Source organism: Eptatretus burgeri, chromosome 14 (genome assembly GCF_056783735.1).
Source record: "Eptatretus burgeri isolate ZD-2024b chromosome 14, Ebu_testis_v1, whole genome shotgun sequence".
NCBI lineage: Eukaryota > Metazoa > Chordata > Myxini > Myxiniformes > Myxinidae > Eptatretus > Eptatretus burgeri.
In genome coordinates, this window is record NC_140974.1 from 37,077,064 (window position 1) to 37,095,531 (window position 18,468).

The 18,468-nt window shown below is 48.0% G+C and overlaps 1 long non-coding RNA gene across 1 annotated transcript in view; it reads left to right on the top strand.

Annotated features, from left to right (window-relative positions):
- Positions 1 to 18,468, top strand: part of LOC147012974 (uncharacterized) — a 180,006-nt gene that overhangs the window by 152,037 nt on the left and 9,501 nt on the right. The window contains exons 3-4 of the long non-coding RNA XR_015051137.1: positions 2,509 to 2,583; positions 2,728 to 2,845. This is a non-coding gene — a long non-coding RNA (uncharacterized LOC147012974). The remainder of the gene's footprint in view (positions 1 to 2,508; positions 2,584 to 2,727; positions 2,846 to 18,468) is intronic.

Genomic DNA, 18,468 nt, shown 5'->3' on the forward strand with positions numbered 1-18,468 from the left:
ATGTGATTATGGCAAAAGTTATAAAACAAGAGGAAGAAGCGGTGCTTGTTACCATTGCCTAGCAACCAGTTCCAGTGTCAGCTCCATTGTCTGCCAGCAGTGAGAAGGAAGAGCTTGCACAGGCTGACTCTTATTCACGGAAGTTTTTGTTTATGTACAATTTCCAACTGTTTTGTGATCCCCCCCCCTTAGATATTGGCTTTGAGTTGTAGCAGTATGCAAAATTTCAGCTTTCTTCACCATGTAGAAGGTACTAACCATTTACATCAGTGAGTCATCGAGTGGTTCAAAAGAGCTTTCTATATATATATATATATATATATATATATATATATATATATATATATATATATATATATATATATATATATATATACATTCATTGTGTGTGTGTGTGTGTGTGTGTGTGTGTGTGTGTGTGTGTGTGTGTGTGTGTGTGTGTGTGTGTGTGTGTGTGTGTGATATATATATTCCCTTATAAGGACCTGCAATTCAGGAGAAGGCCGTGAGACCCATCAGAACCTGCACAATGGTTGCCGACCTTAAGTTGTTTGTACGTGCTCTGTCCTTTCCAAAGACTGAGCATCAAGCAAGGAAGCAGCACGTACCATTTTGAAGTCTTTGGCATGATTCGGCTTTGGTTCGAATCACCGACCTCTGATATTCAAAACGGACACTCTGACCTTTACATCACCGAGTCTGGTTACATCCTCGTTATAATAATGTCACAAAACATCCATTTGTGTGGCACGCAATGGTACGTTGTTTTATTTGCTATTTAAATCCCTAAACTCTTGAAAAGTCACCATGTTTAATCCTAAAAATCTGTGCAAACCTGATTTGGAAAACCTTGATGTGATGATTTATAGGACGTGCTCTTGTTTGAAAGGCACCAGTGATTAATATATAACGACCACATCATGGGAATGCTTATAATTGGTCTCAAATAAACCCCTTTCCATCCCAAAGACCAGCACGTCTCCAAGTCCATTTAATACAAACGATGTTAGGATTCACAAAGAAACACTTCAACGAATTAATAAAGACACCGGGAGATGATATAGTCAAATGAGATGTTCCTTGACAGGGAGATTTTTTCCTTTTCCTTTGTTGATGGAAACATTTTGAAAGAGACTGAAGAATGTGATTGTGACAAGGCGATCATAATGATATTGAAAGAGTGCAAGCAAGAGACCCCCTTTTCCACTTTCAAAGGCGATGTTGGTGGTCGCATGGCGCGAAAACCCCAATTAGAAACGGCGGGGCGATTTGGAAAAAATAGTTGTGGACAAAAGCGTCCAGGAAACGAAATAAGCCGTCTTTTCAGAGGCAGCCACGGCTCCCCTCTCACCTCGGCTCACCGCGCACAGTCCTCTTATGCGAGGGGTCGCCGAGCCAGGGAGAGAGAGCGAACAGTTGTTCCGCCGAGCACTCTGATAAGGGCTCAGGGACCGGAGGCTCTCAAGCGGATCTGCAGCTAATGAGCGAGCCCCGTGCACGCTCCATGAGATGGCGATCCGTGTCCCATGTCTGAGAAGCGCACAATGCAAAATACCTGTGCGGTGGTGACTAACAATGGCGATGGTCTGCTTGTTGGAGTCTTTTAGGAACTTGTCTCTCCTTTTAGTTAATTCTTCTTCGGACCGTGACGTGTTCACATCTTGTACGCAAGAGGAACGTTCACAAAGTTTTTACGAACGATTTAGGCGAGTATATATATATATATATATATATATTTCAATAATGTATATATCTTTATATATTTATGTTTTTCATTTCAATCATTCATTTACCCTGCTCTGCACAATTCGTGTCAGTTCTACCGAAGCAGTTTCAATCAAGGATGGGTCGCTACTCTGACGCAGAATACTTGACTGAAGGTGCAGGACTTTGGAATTTGTTCAAGGTTCCAGAGATAACTCGCCTATTCTTTGTGAAGGACACTGCGGGGTCTTTAACATCCACCAACTAAAGTTGGCAGATGTTACACCAAGTTTAACGTCCATCCAAGGGATGGTACACACACATTGATGAATCGCCTTGCCACCGAATCACCAGGATGACAGTTTATAGCTTGACCAAGATTCAAATCCATGCCCAACATCTCAGAGGCGAGTACACATATCTCTAACTCCAAGCTATCCTCCAACCCTCAATATAATAAGTAATAAATAATATATGCATACACACTACATTTGGAATGAGCCAACAATTGTTCGGTGTAACAGAATGTTCAAGTTTCAAATGGACATTGACCTATTTGAATAATTCAACTCTGTAATGTTAAACCCAAGGATTTGTCCAAGCTGAACATCCTACAGGGTTTTGTCAGTGCCGAGCTTTATTCACCAAAAAAGTTTGTTTCTCAGAAGCGATCTGTTGACTCTTAGTTTATTTTAACCTCAGTAAAGTTAATAAACCAGATTCCGAGTTGAAGTGACTTCCTCGTTGTTCAGAAGGTGAATATAACCAGGTTTTATCTGATTTGCACCGTTTATTCCCCTCCAGACCCGATCCATAGTATTCATTCATTGAAATCTAAAAGTCCACATCAAGCGCAATTCAAGCCACCCAGGATGAAGGGTGAGTTATATAATCTTATTAATACGAACTATCGTGACTAAACTCACACGTTGCCATGGTATCTAAATTTCTTTTATGCTTTTTATAGCTTCATGAAACTTTTCTTGTGGTCAACACAAGAGTCGTTCATTGTTTGTGTTCCAGCTTCCTGGACAACTTACAAATTCCTTTCCTGACTATATTGCTGGGAAGACACCGATATGCCACTTGTTTCCTCCCATGAAACAACTTCAACAGTACAGATGCTCCATTTGCCAAAATGGTATTCGAAAATAACAACGACATGCTGTTATAATTACCCCGTGCATGAAGCGAAAAGCAGGGTTGCACTCTGTCTGTCTGACTGTCTGTCTCCAGACTTTGGTCGATACTTAACTAAATTGAATTTTACATCTTCAACACTGTACAACACAAATCAGAACACGGTCCTGCATTTTAGCAGTAATTTGGCTCTGAATTTGGCAAATTGTATGGTATCTTGTCCCAATCGAGTGCAGAGACGAGTAAGGTACTGCAAATGTTTTCGTCCGTCTGTCTGTCTCGCAGTCAGCCTGACACACACATATATATATACCATATCCCTGTGTCGTAAGAGGCGACCAGGGTTGCGTCAGGAAGGGCATCCGGCGTAAAACATGTGCCAAATCATTATGCGGATCATACGGATGATCCGCTGTGGCGACCCCTAAAAGGGGAGCAGCCGAAGGAAGAATAAGATATACATACATATATATATATATATATATATATATATATATATATATATATATATACAAACACAGATATATGAACACACAAACACAGATATATTATGTACTGGTAAGTACTTACAAAAGCTATTTTATTTGAAGTTATAACCTTAACTTATAAGCAATTGACCGATTTCCCAACTGCCCAGATCATCAGCTGGGCACCGTTTTTCATCGAGTTTTCGATCCTTTCAACCCAGAACCTCTCCAAACGGCAGATCCACAACCTCGGTTGATCCCTCTGAGCATTCTTTGCTTCTACTTGGCCAATATGTATACATTGATAAAATATACAGTATATTGAATGAAGCATTGTGTGGACATTAATAAGCTCACTAAAACCTCAAGGGGTAGCTCTTTGGACGAGCAGTAAAGCATCCTGATTTATTGCAAATTCCTTTTGTCTATATACTGGAGTGTTTGTATAGGGGCCAACCATTGTTATGTACGTACAAGGTATGTGTGGAGGTGGGCAGAGGGGGGGGGTTAAATTTGAACACTGAAGAGAAGGTCGGATAATAGGAGAGATAGAGGAGGCGAACGAGTGGGTGGGGAAAATGGAAAAAAAGTGTTTCTGTGGAGAGAGGAGGGAAGGAGGGAAAAGGCACATATGGAGTAAACCAGGTAAAGGGGGACGGGAAGAGGGGGGAGCAGGAAGCTCATAACTCCGTCCAGAATAAACAGATATTCAAAAATAGTACATGTGATTGTGACAGGAGCCAAAAAAAATTCTGTATGGAAATGTTTGATTACGACATATTATTATTATTTTATTTTAAGACCTCTGTAATTAGAGAGGCTGTCCATTGATTGATAGGTGAGAAACATTTTCTTTTGTTGCGGGTGTTTTGTTGTCATCTGTCCTTGTAGTCATCACCATTAATTGTTAGTGTTTTTTAAATTAAGTTGAGCATATTTTTAGATTATGATAATACGCTGCAGACATCATTTTTTGAAAAAAAACATTCATTTTGAACAACACAAATACCTTCGTGATTCAAGCCTGAAATAACCAACTTTCCACGTTCTTACAACATCCGCCTTTGCAGTTCCTTTGGTTTCACTGCCGATGGGAGTGTTTCACTCCACATGGTTTTACAGGTGTATGTATATATATATATATATATATATATATATATATATATATATATATATATATATATATATATATATATATATATATATATATATATATGTATATATGTATATATATATATATGTATATATATATATATGTATATATATGTATATATGTATATATATATATGTATATATATATGTATATATATGTATATATATATATATATATATATATATATATATATATATATATATATATATATATATATATATATATATATATATATATATATATATATATATATATATATATATATATATATATATATATGTATATATATATATATATATGTATATATGTATATGTATATATGTATATATGTATATGTGTATATGTATATATATATATATATATATGTATATATATATGTATGTATATATATATATATGTATATATATATATATGTATATATATATATATGTATATATATATATATGTATATATATATATATATGTATATATATATATATATGTATATATATATATGTATATGTATATATATATATATATATGTATATATATATATATATATGTATATATATATATGTATATATATGTATGTATATATATATATATATATATATATATATATATATATATATATATATATCGTTACGAATTCGTGCAATCGGCCGCGTAACTCCAATCGCAACCGCGTCGCCCACCGGACGGACAATTCAGTCATGACCCTCCTGGAACTACCGCCAGGAACCAGTCACGGGTGGGGGTTTAACCTCACCACAGCCCAGTCCGCATTCTACCCTCGCGAAATAGGGTGAATCGCTGAATGTCGATATACCGAAGTACCCGCGCAGGTAACCTACCGAGGGGCTACACCGCGCCGCAGGTCGGCTTGGGACACGAACCGCTTAAGCGGTACGTTCCATACTACAGTGATAACCGAGCGGTGTTATCGCCGACCTCGACGGATCCAATTCTCCTTACCGGGTGTTGAAAACCCAACTAATTATTCCACGATGCAAGATGGCATTTTCAACAGGGAAAAGACGCAATGAACAGGGAACATTCAAACAAAGCACATTTATAACAAGCACATTTATATACAGCCAAGACAGTCATGCAATGTACAAGCAAGAAACAAAAGCAATACCACCGACAACGAGCAATAATGTACATGCACAGTCACTTATGCAGGTCTACTTCACAGGACATGGTGCCACCAACATTCGTTCAAAAGCAAGAAATAGCCACCCCCAAAGATGAGGGTGGCAGACAGGGTCCACGGACTTTATAACGCGGGACCTGGAGGACCGAACGGGTCCCGCGAGACCGTGGCAGGTTACCTGCCCCCCTCAATGGTCGGCGAGTCGCGACGTCCCGCTCACACAACCGTCAGCATGGTCGCGCCTGGTTCCGGGTCTCCCACGTGGCCGGCAAGCTCTCTCCGGCGCTCCTCGTCCGGACGCGCAGGTCCACACACAGCCAGCACTGCTGCGCCTTCCGTCCGCATCTCCCACCAACAGGCCGCTCACAGGATCCCGAGCGCAGGAACCAAGCGAGGAAGGGGGACCAGCGCAAACGAGAGCATGAACCAAGTGAGAGGAAAAAGAAGAAACCATGCACAAGAAGAGCTCTCATTATGAACCACAGGTTTAGCTTCGCGTTCGGTCCGCCCTTTTTGCGCGGGGCTCTGCCCTTCGCCCCACCCCGTTTTCGGCTCCACCTTCCTTCGAGAAGCTTCTCGAAAAGGGGCATGCCCTCACTCCGACCGCCTCACACCGTGCATCCACCAATCGGAAGCGAGCTGCCCTGCCCCCTTCCCTTCACACCAAGCGCGGGGAAAATAGGCGGGAAAACCCACGCGTCATCGCAGTTCCTTCCTTCGCACCTTTGTTTGACGTTCTCGGACGGTTTCCGACGCAGAAAACGTCGTCGTGTGGTCCGTGGAGGATGGCGTTCGGAAGCGGACGTAGTGGCGAAGATGGTGGTGGTTGTTTGTGTGGAGGTTCGTTGCGTGCTTGGCGTTGTGGCAGACTTGGTGGCGGTTGTTGTTTGTTTGGTTCAAAATAATGATAGATAAAGAAAAACGACTATCTCAGAGTCGCAGCCCGGTGAACACGAACAAAACCCTCTAAACAACGGTGGGGAAACCTATCTGCACATAAACTTACCGGGATAACTGATCTAAGGACCTTTATGACGTATTGCGAATTTCCACAGCCGTAACAATATATATATATATATATATATATATATATATATATATATATATATATATATATATATATATATATATATATATATATATATATATACAGAGTACATGTGTGTAAATGAGAGGGAGGGTGGTGGTATGGTGCGGTTGCAAGGAGTTGAGGTGGGGAAGGTGGATGGGTTTAAAGACTTGGGATCAACTGTCCAAAGTAACAGAGAGTGTGGGAGAGAAGTGAAAAAGAGAGTGCAGGCAGGATGGAGTGGGTGGAGAAGAGTTGCAGGAGTGATTTGTGACAGAAGGGTAGCTGCAAGAGTGAAGGGGAAAGTATATAAGACCAGCTATGTTGTATGATACCAGTGAGACCAGCTATGTTGTATGGTTTGGAGGCGGTGGCGCTAACAAAAGACAGGAAGCGGAGCTGGAGGTTGCAGAGTTAAAGATGCTGCGATTCTCGTTGGGAGTGACGAGGATGAACAGGATAAGGAATGAGTATATTAGAGGGACAGCGCAGGTAGGACGGTTTGGAGACAAAGTGAGAGAGGCGAGATTGAGATGGATTGTACATGTGCACAGGAGGGAAGTGGAGTATATCGGGAGAAGGATGCTGAAGATGGAGCCGCCAGGCAGGAGGAGAAGCGGAAGGCCAAAGAAGAGGTTCATGGATGCGGTGAGGGTGGACATGCGGGTGGTTGGAGTGTCAATGGAGGATAGAGCGAAATGGAGACTGTTGATCCGCTGTGGCGACCCCTAACGGGAGCAGCCGAAAGAAGAAGATGTATATATATATATATATATATATATATATATATATATATATATATATATATATATATATATATATATATATATATATATATATATATATATTGTGGTTGACGAAATTCGCAAACCACCATTCAGGTCCCTTAGGTGAGATATCTCTGTAAGTATATGTGTAGTTAGGCCCAAACCCGTTGTTTAGAGGGAATAAATGTCATTCATTCGGGCTGCGACCCCTCTAGATAGCCGTTTTTCTTTTACTATCTTTATTTTGGACCAGCCGCCATTACTACCATCACAACCACCACCAACCACGTCTCAACAGCCATCACACAACAACCACCAACCGCAATGCCGCTTCACAACAACAGCCACGACCCTTGCCGTCACATCTCGCTCTCGCAACCATCGCATCACCGCCATTCCCGCGCCGCTTGTGGGCGCCGATCCTGGACTCGTGCAGGGCGCGCACCGAGCAGCGGGTGCAAAAACACCAGCCTTTCCGAAGCAATCGGATCAAAAACGACTCACGCCCACTTCTGTTCCGTCCTATCGGCGAGCGTGGGGCGATTTGGCCCCGCCTCCAGGTGCGTCGGAGTATAATCGCTATATGCAGATTCATGGATCAAAAAGCATTCACGCCCACTTTTCCTCTGTCCAATGGGGAGCCAGCCAGAGGTAAAGGGTTGAAGGTGAAGGAGCGAGGCCCCGGGGGCTATAAAGGGCCGCGTTCGCTCGCCGGCAGTGGAGTTGGGAAGAGTCTGAGTAGAGAAGTTGGAAAGAGTCAGTCAAGGAGAGTGGAGAAGAGAAGAGTCGGAGAAAGCAGTTGGACGGAGCTGTGGAGAGTGGGAGAGTTGGAGAGGTGGCGGCGGCGAAGGCAGTCGAGAGGGCGCTCGTGTCAGAGTCGGGGAGCTGCGGAGAGGAGAGGCCGGTAACGCGACCGAGGTCACGGTGGAGACGCTCGTCGCGGGACCCGAGCCAGCGAGATATCCTCCTTCCCCCGAGCATCAACAACCCCCTCCTGTTTCCCCCCGCGCTGAGATAGTGCGAGAAGGGGGCCCGTTCCCACCCCATACCAGGCAGTGCCAGCGAGGCCCGCGGAGTCGGGGCTCCACCGCCATTTTGCGGCTCATCACCAGACGGGTAGGCTCGACGCGGTCTCGGCCCCAGGCCCGTCTGCCCCCTTGTAGTTGAGGGTGGTCCCTTTTTCTTTTGCTTTGAGTATATGTGTTGTCGGCGCCGTCTGTGAAGTAAAACTGTATAAGTGTTGCCGTTGTCTCAAGGCGAGCGGGAGCCGGGGGTATTAGAAATGGATGTAGAATGTGTAGAATCCATGGTCCAGGATGAAAACCCCGTGCAGGAAATGTTGGTTGTGCAGGAACACGAACTCCCCCAACTGAACCCAGAGCCCGAAATAGGTGCGGCGGCGGCCGCGGTGTATGACACCTCCCCTCCCCCTCTCCACCAAAACCCCCCGATCCTTGCCGAAACGGCTCACCCAAGCGCACCCGACATGGCCCAGCTATGCGCCATGCTGGCGGCAATGACAGCGAGGATGGATGCGAATACACAACAAATGAACGAAAAAATGGATGCCAATACACAACAAATGAACGAAAAGATGGATGCGAATACACAGCAAATGAAGGAAGAAATGAAAGGGCTGCGGGGTGAGACGCGGAACATGGGCCGAAGCCTGCAGGCGGGCATGAAGGCAGTAACCGGGGAGCTTAAAATGGCAACGCCACGTGTGGGAGCGAACGAGCTGGGAGGGAGTGCAACGGCTGTCGGGCCCGCGGTGGAGGCGGGTGAAAAAATAATTCGGGGGACGTGTTGGGCGAGGGTCTTGATGGAAAAAGTGACGGTAACCGAGAGGGACAAACTAATTGGGGTGACGGAGACGTGCACGAGGGAGATAACAAGGGAAGAGACGGAAATAATAGTTGAGACAAGGGAGGTAAAGGGTGAAGAGGTGACTGAGTTGGCAGAGACACGGGAGATGGGAACGATAGAGGGAAGACTGCACGATGAAGACGGGGTAAATGACGCACACACACACACGGAGGTAGTGGAGGATAATGGGGGTGAGCTTGCGGACTGGGTGGAGGCCCGGTGCGAGCAGCTGGATGGCCTCCTCCAGGAACGAGGGGAGGGAGTATGCCCCCTTGAGGCGAGTCACAACCAGGTGGGTTCGGTCGTGCTTTGCGAGGTCGAGGGGAGGAGTGCTGTGGACAGGTGCACGGAGAGCTTGGGGGGTATAGAGGCCCCGGAGACGCTTGTGGGGACACGAATCCCCAGTGTGGTTGTCCCTGTGTGTGTGGTGCAAGGTGTGAGTGCGTCCCCGTGTATGGAAGCGACCCCGTGTGTGAGTGGTGTGGTGGCGAGTGTGCCGGAGTGTGTGCTTCCCAGCACGCCGTGTGTGGATGAAACACCGCGGTTGAGTGCCCCCGTGTGTGTGAGTGAGGCACGGTGTATGAGTGAGGCACCGCGGATGAGTGCCCCTGCGTGTGTGAGTGAGGCACGGTGTATAAGTGAGGCACCGCGGATGAGTGCCCCCGCGTGTGTGAGTGAGGCACCGTGTGTGGATGAGGCACCGCGGGCGAGTGCCCCCGCGTGTGTGAGTAGTATGGTTTGTGTGAGGGAAATGGCACGAGTGAGTGAAAGGCCGCGAGTGAGTGGAGCCACGTGTGCGAGGGAGGTGGCATGCGTGAGTGAAACGGCCAGTATGAATGGAGCACCACGTGTGAGTGGTATGGTTTATGCAAGGGAGACCGTGTGTGTGAGAGAGCGGTATGTAAGGGAGATGTCGGTCGGCATGTGTGAACATGCAGCCGCGTCTCCCGGTGTGAGTTAAATGGTGAGGTGTGTTAGCGTCGTAACACGCGGGAGTGCTTGTGTGGAATGGAGACGGAGACTGCGACAGAGGAAAGAAAGCCGAGTAGCGGCTGTAGTTGTTTCGGGGACGTGCCGGGTTCACCAAGCAGCGAGCACGAGGTCCGTGCTGTGCAACGCACGAGGCCCCCACGTGCTCGCTTGCGAGAGTGAAGTCCCGGTCCGGAAACGCACGCGGTGGATTTGCCGATCCCGCGGACGGACAAAGTTTAGGCAGGATTATGGATTTGGACCGGACGGGTTCTCCACGCGATCGTGTGTGTTAAGCTCCAACGGGCAAAGCACATGTGTTCGCGTGGGGAATCCCTCGAGACGTGGGGCTTGTGTTTTTTTTTATGCGCACGGTGACGTCATGGCTGCACGCGAGGTTGGAATCCGGCAGGAGGGGTATCCCTGCCGGATGGTACCGTCCAAGGAGGGACGAGGTACACGTGCAGCTGCATGACGTCACGGGCAGGTGCAAAGTGCGCGAGCTGTGAGTTACCGCGCTGGTGCTGCGCAATTAGAAAAAAAATAAAAAATAAAAACAGCAAGCCTCACTTTCGGGTGCACAGGATTCCTGGGCAAGGGGTGGAAGACCCCCTTACCAGGGCACAGGATGGAAACTAGTTAGGGGGAAGGGTTAGCTTAGTTAGACCGGCTCCATGGGGCAGGGGTAAGTCCTCATGGGGCCCGTGGAATGGATTAGTTAGAGGGATGATAGCGAGATTTAGGTTGGGAAATAAAATGATTTATTTGGAGACAGTGACAGACTTGTGGATATGTAGAGGGGACGTAGATTAGCTACGTAGTGTTAAAAGGAACGTGCTACTAGTTTAAGGGACGACGTGGGAGCACGAGTTAGTTAGGGGAGGTAGTTAGAAGGATGGCAAAGTTCAGCGTGAGTGTGTTGAAGAGTTGGTGAGTGAAGTGGAAGCATGTGCTTGGTGAGTGAGTGAGGCCAGCGGGTCTGTGTGTATGGAGCGAATGGGGACTGCATGGTGCGATGAGTGATTGGGGGGAGGAGTGACTCCCGCCCAAGGGACCCCGGGGTCAGTGTAGACTGAGTAAGTGGGTTAGTCAAATTAACAAATATGGAAGTCGTTTTGCTGTTGGTGTGAATGTAGGCTCGAAACCCGTTTGGAGGGGTGCAGGAGCCCTGTTGACGGGCTGGGAGCGTGGCTGCGAAAGGTGAGTATCGCTGAGTGGGTACCCCGGGCACCAGGCTAGTCGGCCGTAGTAGGCCAAGGGCCCATGGGGGGCCGGGATAGCGTAGTGGGCACGGGTGCGCCTGCTTGGTGCGGGGGCCCGGGGCGCCATTAGCCGCGTGGGCAGTGTTGTGGGCACGGGTGACCCTCGGAAAGGGGCCTGGGAAGCCAGCCTGCCACGTGTGCGTTTCAGGGGAGATGCCATGGGGGGCACTCCCCGGTGTTTAGGGAGCTGGTAGGCTCGGAGGCAGTGTAGTGCCCGGGGGTGCCATCGTCGGAGAATCGGCAGAGGGTCGTGCCTGCCAAAGGGAGCCACGTGTCCCAGCCATGAGACCGTGTGAGGGCACGGAGAGAAAATTGGGGGGCGAGGCCCGAAATTGTGAGGACACCAACACAGGCGACGGGAATCTGGGTTGTTAGAACCAATAGTTTAAGCGAGAGGGGCTTGTTGAAAGCCCCGGGGTAGTGTAACAGTTAAATGGTTCCGGTAGATTAGGAGATGTACCCCTCCGCACCATCCATCCCCTCGCTGTCGTTGTGGGCCGCTGGACCCACTTTTGTTATAGATCGCTGAACTCTGGGGAGGCCATCCTGGGGCTTCGTTGGGCCTCGACACAGGACGTTAGCTCTCCCTTATTCCCCTCCGGGAAGGGAATGTAGGGGTTGGGAGTAGGCTAGGTGACAGGATAGGTTAGCCGAACAAGGACGATAAAGGGGGTTAGGGGACGATTTATAGTGGGGAAGTTAAAAAAAAAAAGTTGGGGCTAAATTGGGGTTTGACAAATTAAGGGAGTGGGTATAGACAATGACAGGCAAAGGCGATAGGTTGGGAGGGAGACAGGTAGGTAGGTCCGAGCCCGCCTTCCGAGTGGCCAGCACCACCGCACTCCCTCCACCAACCTCCACTGAACGGCAAAGGCTGGCCAGCTTCATCTGCTGGCTGCGTTACTGCAAGGCAGAGGCCGGCCAACTTCATCGGCAGCTGTTGTTTTGCTGCAAGGCCTGTGTCGGCTGCAGCTGCTGTGCTGCAAGGCCTGTACCGGCCGGATCGTCTGCAGCTGTTTTCTGCAAGGCCTGTGCCGGCCAGTTCATCTGCCGGCTGTGTTTGCCTGCAGCGGCCTTGTTCTGCAGGCTGTGTTTGCCTGATCACCTTTGCCATGCCATGCCCACTGCCCCTGTTCACCAGCCCCGTTCAATTTTTGCTTTGCCCCCCCCCCCTGTTCATTTCCATGTATGCCAGGATCCGCAAGGCAACAGTTTGCAAGCTGCGAGAACTGCCCTGTTGGCAGCTACAACACGGGCCTGCAGTGGCGGCCTGTGCACCGTGTTTGCGTCCATCCATTCATCCATCCATTCGTTGTGTTCATTGCGTGTGCCACTTGAGCTGGCACGGAGACTGCGTTTGTGCAGCCCATGCACCGTTTTTGACTGCGTTCAGTTTCAAAAGGGAAGGCCTTGGACTGCGTGTGAGCAGCCGGCCACGTTCCCTGTCACCTGCATTGTTTGAGCCATTGACTGCATGTGAGCAGCCTGGCTCCCTGCTAACTGCTTTCTTTTTGCAGAGTCCATTGATCCTGGGCCATGGTTTAGTGTAAAATTTGTAAGTTAAGGTTAAGATGTACTGTACATATGAGTGCGCCCCCGGCATGTCTGTCTTAGCGCCGGCAATTTTATTTAAGTCGTCCGTGTGACTGAGTTTGTTTAGGTAGTTACTCAGCCCTCAGGTTATTTATTTTGGGGACACGAATACCATGAATGTCGCACTCAGGGATCCGTAGGTAAAATGTACTAGGGGAAAACTACACATGATGGCACACGAAAATTTGACGACTCGGGACGAGTCTGTAAAAAGGGGAGGGGTAGTGTTGTGGTTGACGAAATTCGAAAACCACCATTCAGGTCCCTTAGGTGAGATATCTCTGTAAGTATGTGTAGTTCGGCCCAAACCCGGTGGAGTATATCGGGAGAAGGATGCTGAAGATGGAGCCGCCAGGCAGGAGGAGAAGCGGAAGGCCAAAGAAGAGGTTCATGGATGCGGTGAGGGTGGACATGCGGGTGGTTGGAGTGTCAATGGAGGATAGAGCGAAATGGAGACTGTTGATCCGCTGTGGCGACCCCTAACGGGAGCAGCCGAAAGAAGAAGATGTATATATATATATATATATATATATATATATATATATATATATATATATATATATATATATATATATATATATATATATATATATATATATATATGTATATATATATATGTATATATATATATTGTGGTTGACGAAATTCGCAAACCACCATTCAGGTCCCTTAGGTGAGATATCTCTGTAAGTATATGTGTAGTTAGGCCCAAACCCGTTGTTTAGAGGGAATAAATGTCATTCATTCGGGCTGCGACCCCTCTAGATAGCCGTTTTTCTTTTACTATCTTTATTTTGGACCAGCCGCCATTACTACCATCACAACCACCACCAACCACGTCTCAACAGCCATCACACAACAACCACCAACCGCAATGCCGCTTCACAACAACAGCCACGACCCTTGCCGTCACATCTCACTCTCGCAACCATCGCATCACCGCCATTCCCGCGCCGCTTGTGGGCGCCGATCCTGGACTCGTGCAGGGCGCGCACCGAGCAGCGGGTGCAAAAACACCAGCCTTTCCGAAGCAATCGGATCAAAAACGACTCACACCCACTTCTGTTCCGTCCTATCGGCGAGCGTGGGGCGAGGTGCGTCGGAGTATAATCGCTATATGCAGATTCATGGATCAAAAAGCATTCACGCCCACTTTTCCTCTGTCCAATGGGGAGCCAGCCAGAGGTAAAGGGTTGAAGGTGAAGGAGCGAGGCCCCGGGGGCTATAAAGGGCCGCGTTCGCTCGCCGGCAGTGGAGTTGGGAAGAGTCTGAGTAGAGAAGTTGGAAAGAGTCAGTCAAGGAGAGTGGAGAAGAGAAGAGTCGGAGAAAGCAGTTGGACGGAGCTGTGGAGTGGGAGAGTTGGAGAGGTGGCGGCAGCGAAGGCAGTCGAGAGGGCGCTCGTGTCAGAGTCGGGGAGCTGCGGAGAGGAGAGGCCGGTAACGCGACCGAGGTCGCGGTGGAGACGCTCGTCGCGGGACCCGAGCCAGCGAGATATCCTCCTTCCCCCGAGCATCAACAACCCCCTCCTGTTTCCCCCCGCGCTGAGATAGTGCGAGAAGGGGGCCCCGTTCCCACCCCATACCAGGCAGTGCCAGCGAGGCCCGCAGAGTCGGGGCGCCACCGCCATTTTGCGGCTCATCACCAGACGGGTAGGCTCGACGCGGTCTCGGCCCCAGGCCCGTCTGCCCCCTTGTAGTTGAGGGTGGTCCCTTTTTCTTTTGCTTTGAGTATATGTGTTGTCGGCGCCGTCTGTGAAGTAAAACTGTATAAGTGTTGCCGTGTGCTCGGTAGTCGGTGGTAGATCTGCATTGTGTTTTGCTTTTACATTTGCTTTTTGTGCAGAATTGTTGTGTTTCTTCCACTTTTACATTTGCTTTTGGTGTATAATTGTATATGTGTGCTATCCGTGTGCCATCGCGAAATAAATGTGCTTTATGTTGAACTGTTTTTCCCGTTTCGCTTCGTCTTTTCCTTTATTGAATCTCCATCTTACTTCACGTAAAGGGTTGGTCGTGGGCTAAAACGCCCGATAATTAATCGAACCGTCGGGGTTGACGATAACACCGCTCGGTTATCCCGATAGTACGGAACGGGTCGCTTAAAGTGGCCCGTGTCCGAAGTCGACCTGCGGCGAGGTGCGATCGCCCGGTCTACCCTCCGTGTGGGTACTTAGGTAGGTCGAATTTGGCGAGCAACCCTATCCCACGCGGGGGGCCGATTGGCACGATCGTGGTGAGGCCGAAATGCCCACCCGTGACTAGTTCCCGGCGTTAGTCCGATAGGGTCACGACGGGATTGTCCGTCCTGTGGGCGACGTGCCGCGATTCGAGTTACGTGGCCGTTCTCACGCCGGCGGGCGCGAATCCGCAACAATATATATAGTTGCGAATTCGCGCCCGCCGGCGTGCGATCGGCCACGTAACACTAATCGCGACACGTCGCCCACCGGAACGGACAATTCAGTCGTGACCCTCTTGGAACTACTGCCAAGGACCTCGCAACAGGTGGGGGTTTAACCTCACCACGATCGTGCCAATTGCCCACCCGCGCAGGATAGGGTTGCTCGCCAAATTCGACCTACCTAAGTATGTGCGCGAGTGGTCGACCGGGCGATCGTACCTCGCCGCAGGTCGACTTCGGACACGAACCGCTTAAGCGGCTTGTTCCGTGCTGCAGGGATAACCGAGCGGAGTTATCGTCGACCTCGACGGTTCAGATTGGTTACCGGGTGTTTTAAACCCACTATCAATCCCTTACGTGATGCAAGATGGAACTTTCAAACAAGGGAAAAGACGAAGCGAAATGGGAAAACAGTTGAACAAGCAAGCACTTTATTACACACACACAGACCAGCACGTATATACAGCCATACAGTAATGCACATATAAAAGCAAGGACACAATGCAGAGCTACAACCAAATATTATTATTACAACACTTAAACAGTTGTACTTTACAAGACTGGCGCCACACACACACATTTACACCAAACCCCAAAAGAAAATGGAAGTGCGACTTCCCTGAGCACGTCGAGTCCTCCTTTTGCGACCGCAACTCCGAGCCCCTCCAGCGTGGTCCGCGAGCTCGTGCCGCGCGTCGCTCGTGTGGTCCGCTCGACAGTACGGACGGGGTTTTGGGGAAACGGACGGGGTTTGTTCGGCGCTATTTTCCGCGCTCGAGCATGGATTAAAGAAGCAAGGCAGGAACAACAAGCTCGCGACCCGAACCAGAAGACGACCATGAACCAGTAGACCAACGATGAACCAGAAGACCAACATGAAGACCAACACGAAGCCTCCTCGTCTGCCCCTTTTGTAGCGTGGGGCTCCGCCCTTCGCCCTGCCCCGTTTCTGGCTCCACCTCCCTTCTGGAAGCTTCGTAAGAAGGGGCGTGCCCTCTCGTTCCCTCCTCCCCGCGCCGTGCGAGGGGGGCGAGGAAAGTCAGTCTTGGCTCGGGGCCAGGGAATTATTCCCCCAAAATCAGGCCCCTGCCTTTTTTCACCTTTGACCTCTGGCCCAAATTGCACCTCCCCTATGCCAAAGCGTGGGAAAAGCAGAAGGGAAAATCCCACAGGCGTTGTTGGTTTTTGTTCTTGCACGCGCCGTACGACGAGGGATGAAAGACTCGGGCGGGAGATGCCCCTTCGCACCCCGGCCGCCGCTGCCACTCTGCCCTCCCATCCGTCCCGCGGAGATTGTGACCGCACGGTGCTCGTTGAATGGCGAGTGGCGAAGATGTGGTAGTGTAGTTGTGGGAGGTGGCGTCGTGTAGTGAATGGCGTGATCCTTGAGATGTTGGTTGTGGCGATGTTCGTTGTTGTTCTTGCACCAACTTAACAATAGCCAAAGAAAAACGGCTAACTGAAGCGTCGCAGCCCGAATGGATCACATATATTCCCTCTATACAACGGGTTTGGGCTAACTACACATGAACTTACCGATATATCTCACTTGAGGACCCTTTATGGTGTAATGCGAATTTCCACAACCGTAACTATATATGTATATATAGTTATATTAGGGTGGTCCAAAAACGGCAAAAAGAAAAAAAAATTCAGATATTGTCTCCACAAGCCTTAAATTATTCAACTATGATTCAGTAATGCGCATAAAAAAATTTCAGTTGATCGGAGGTGATTTAGAGGTCACTCCATATCATGACTTTTAGTTTCATGAGTTGGTTAAATTAGGGTATGGTCAGGTACGATTACGGGTACTTCTGGATGTCCGAGGTGGAAATGGAGTGCATTTTCGAACTCTATGGGGTCGATTTACTCTAAGAAATGACTGCACCGACATTGAATTCACTACCATTTTGAAAATATGACCTAAAACAAGATTTATCATTACTGGAGTTGAGTAACTAATCCTACTCATTTCGATATTTTCTAATCTATAATTAATTTGTTGTCCGTCTAAACATTTCTTCGATTAAATCGACCCCACTGAGTTTGAAAATTGCAGTCCATTTTCACCTGGGAAGTTCAGACGTGTATGGATTCGCATCTCACCATACCCTAATTTTTCAATCAATGGAATTACAAACTATTAGAATATTTCGTCTCATTTACCAAATACCACTATCATCTCCGCCTCTATTGCTGTCTCCACTCCCGCCTGAACTTATTTCTAGCCGGCCCAACATCCAGTGTTTTAGATTCAATGATTCACGAAAAATATGTTACTTATTTATTAAGATATTATCTATTTATAATTCCAGCAATCTCGTGTGTGTGTGTGTGTGTGTGTGTGTGTGTGTGTGTGTGTGTGTGTGTGTGTGTGTGTGTGTGTGTGTGTGTGTGTGTGTGTGTGTGTGTGTGTGTGTGTGTGTGTGTGTGTGTGTGTGTGTGTGTGTGTGTGTGTGTTTGTCTGCGACCGCCGTTTCTCGACGATCGCCGGTCCAATCTGATTGAAACTTGCCAGGAATATTGCCGGGGACCCGCAGATGTGCCTTTTCGAGGTTTGATATTAATCAGACGAGCGGTTCCCAAGTTACGGCCATTTATCTCGACCAATGACAAGACACGGTGCTATGACGTCAGGAATGACATCACAATTAATGTTTTTTTATTTTTTATTTTTTATTTTTTGCACGATTGACGGTCCGATCTGACTGAAACTTGCCAGGAATATTGCTGGGGACCCGCGGTTGTGCCTTTTCGATGTTTGATATTAATCAGATAAGCGGTTCCCAAGTTACAGCCATTTTATTGCTTTTTTCAGTGTTGAAAAGGTGTATATATATGGTGGCTGAAGTGTCGTTCCACCTTATCACCTTATCATGCCATTTTTCCTCAGAATAATGATAACAGCATATTCATAATAATAATAATAATAATAATAGC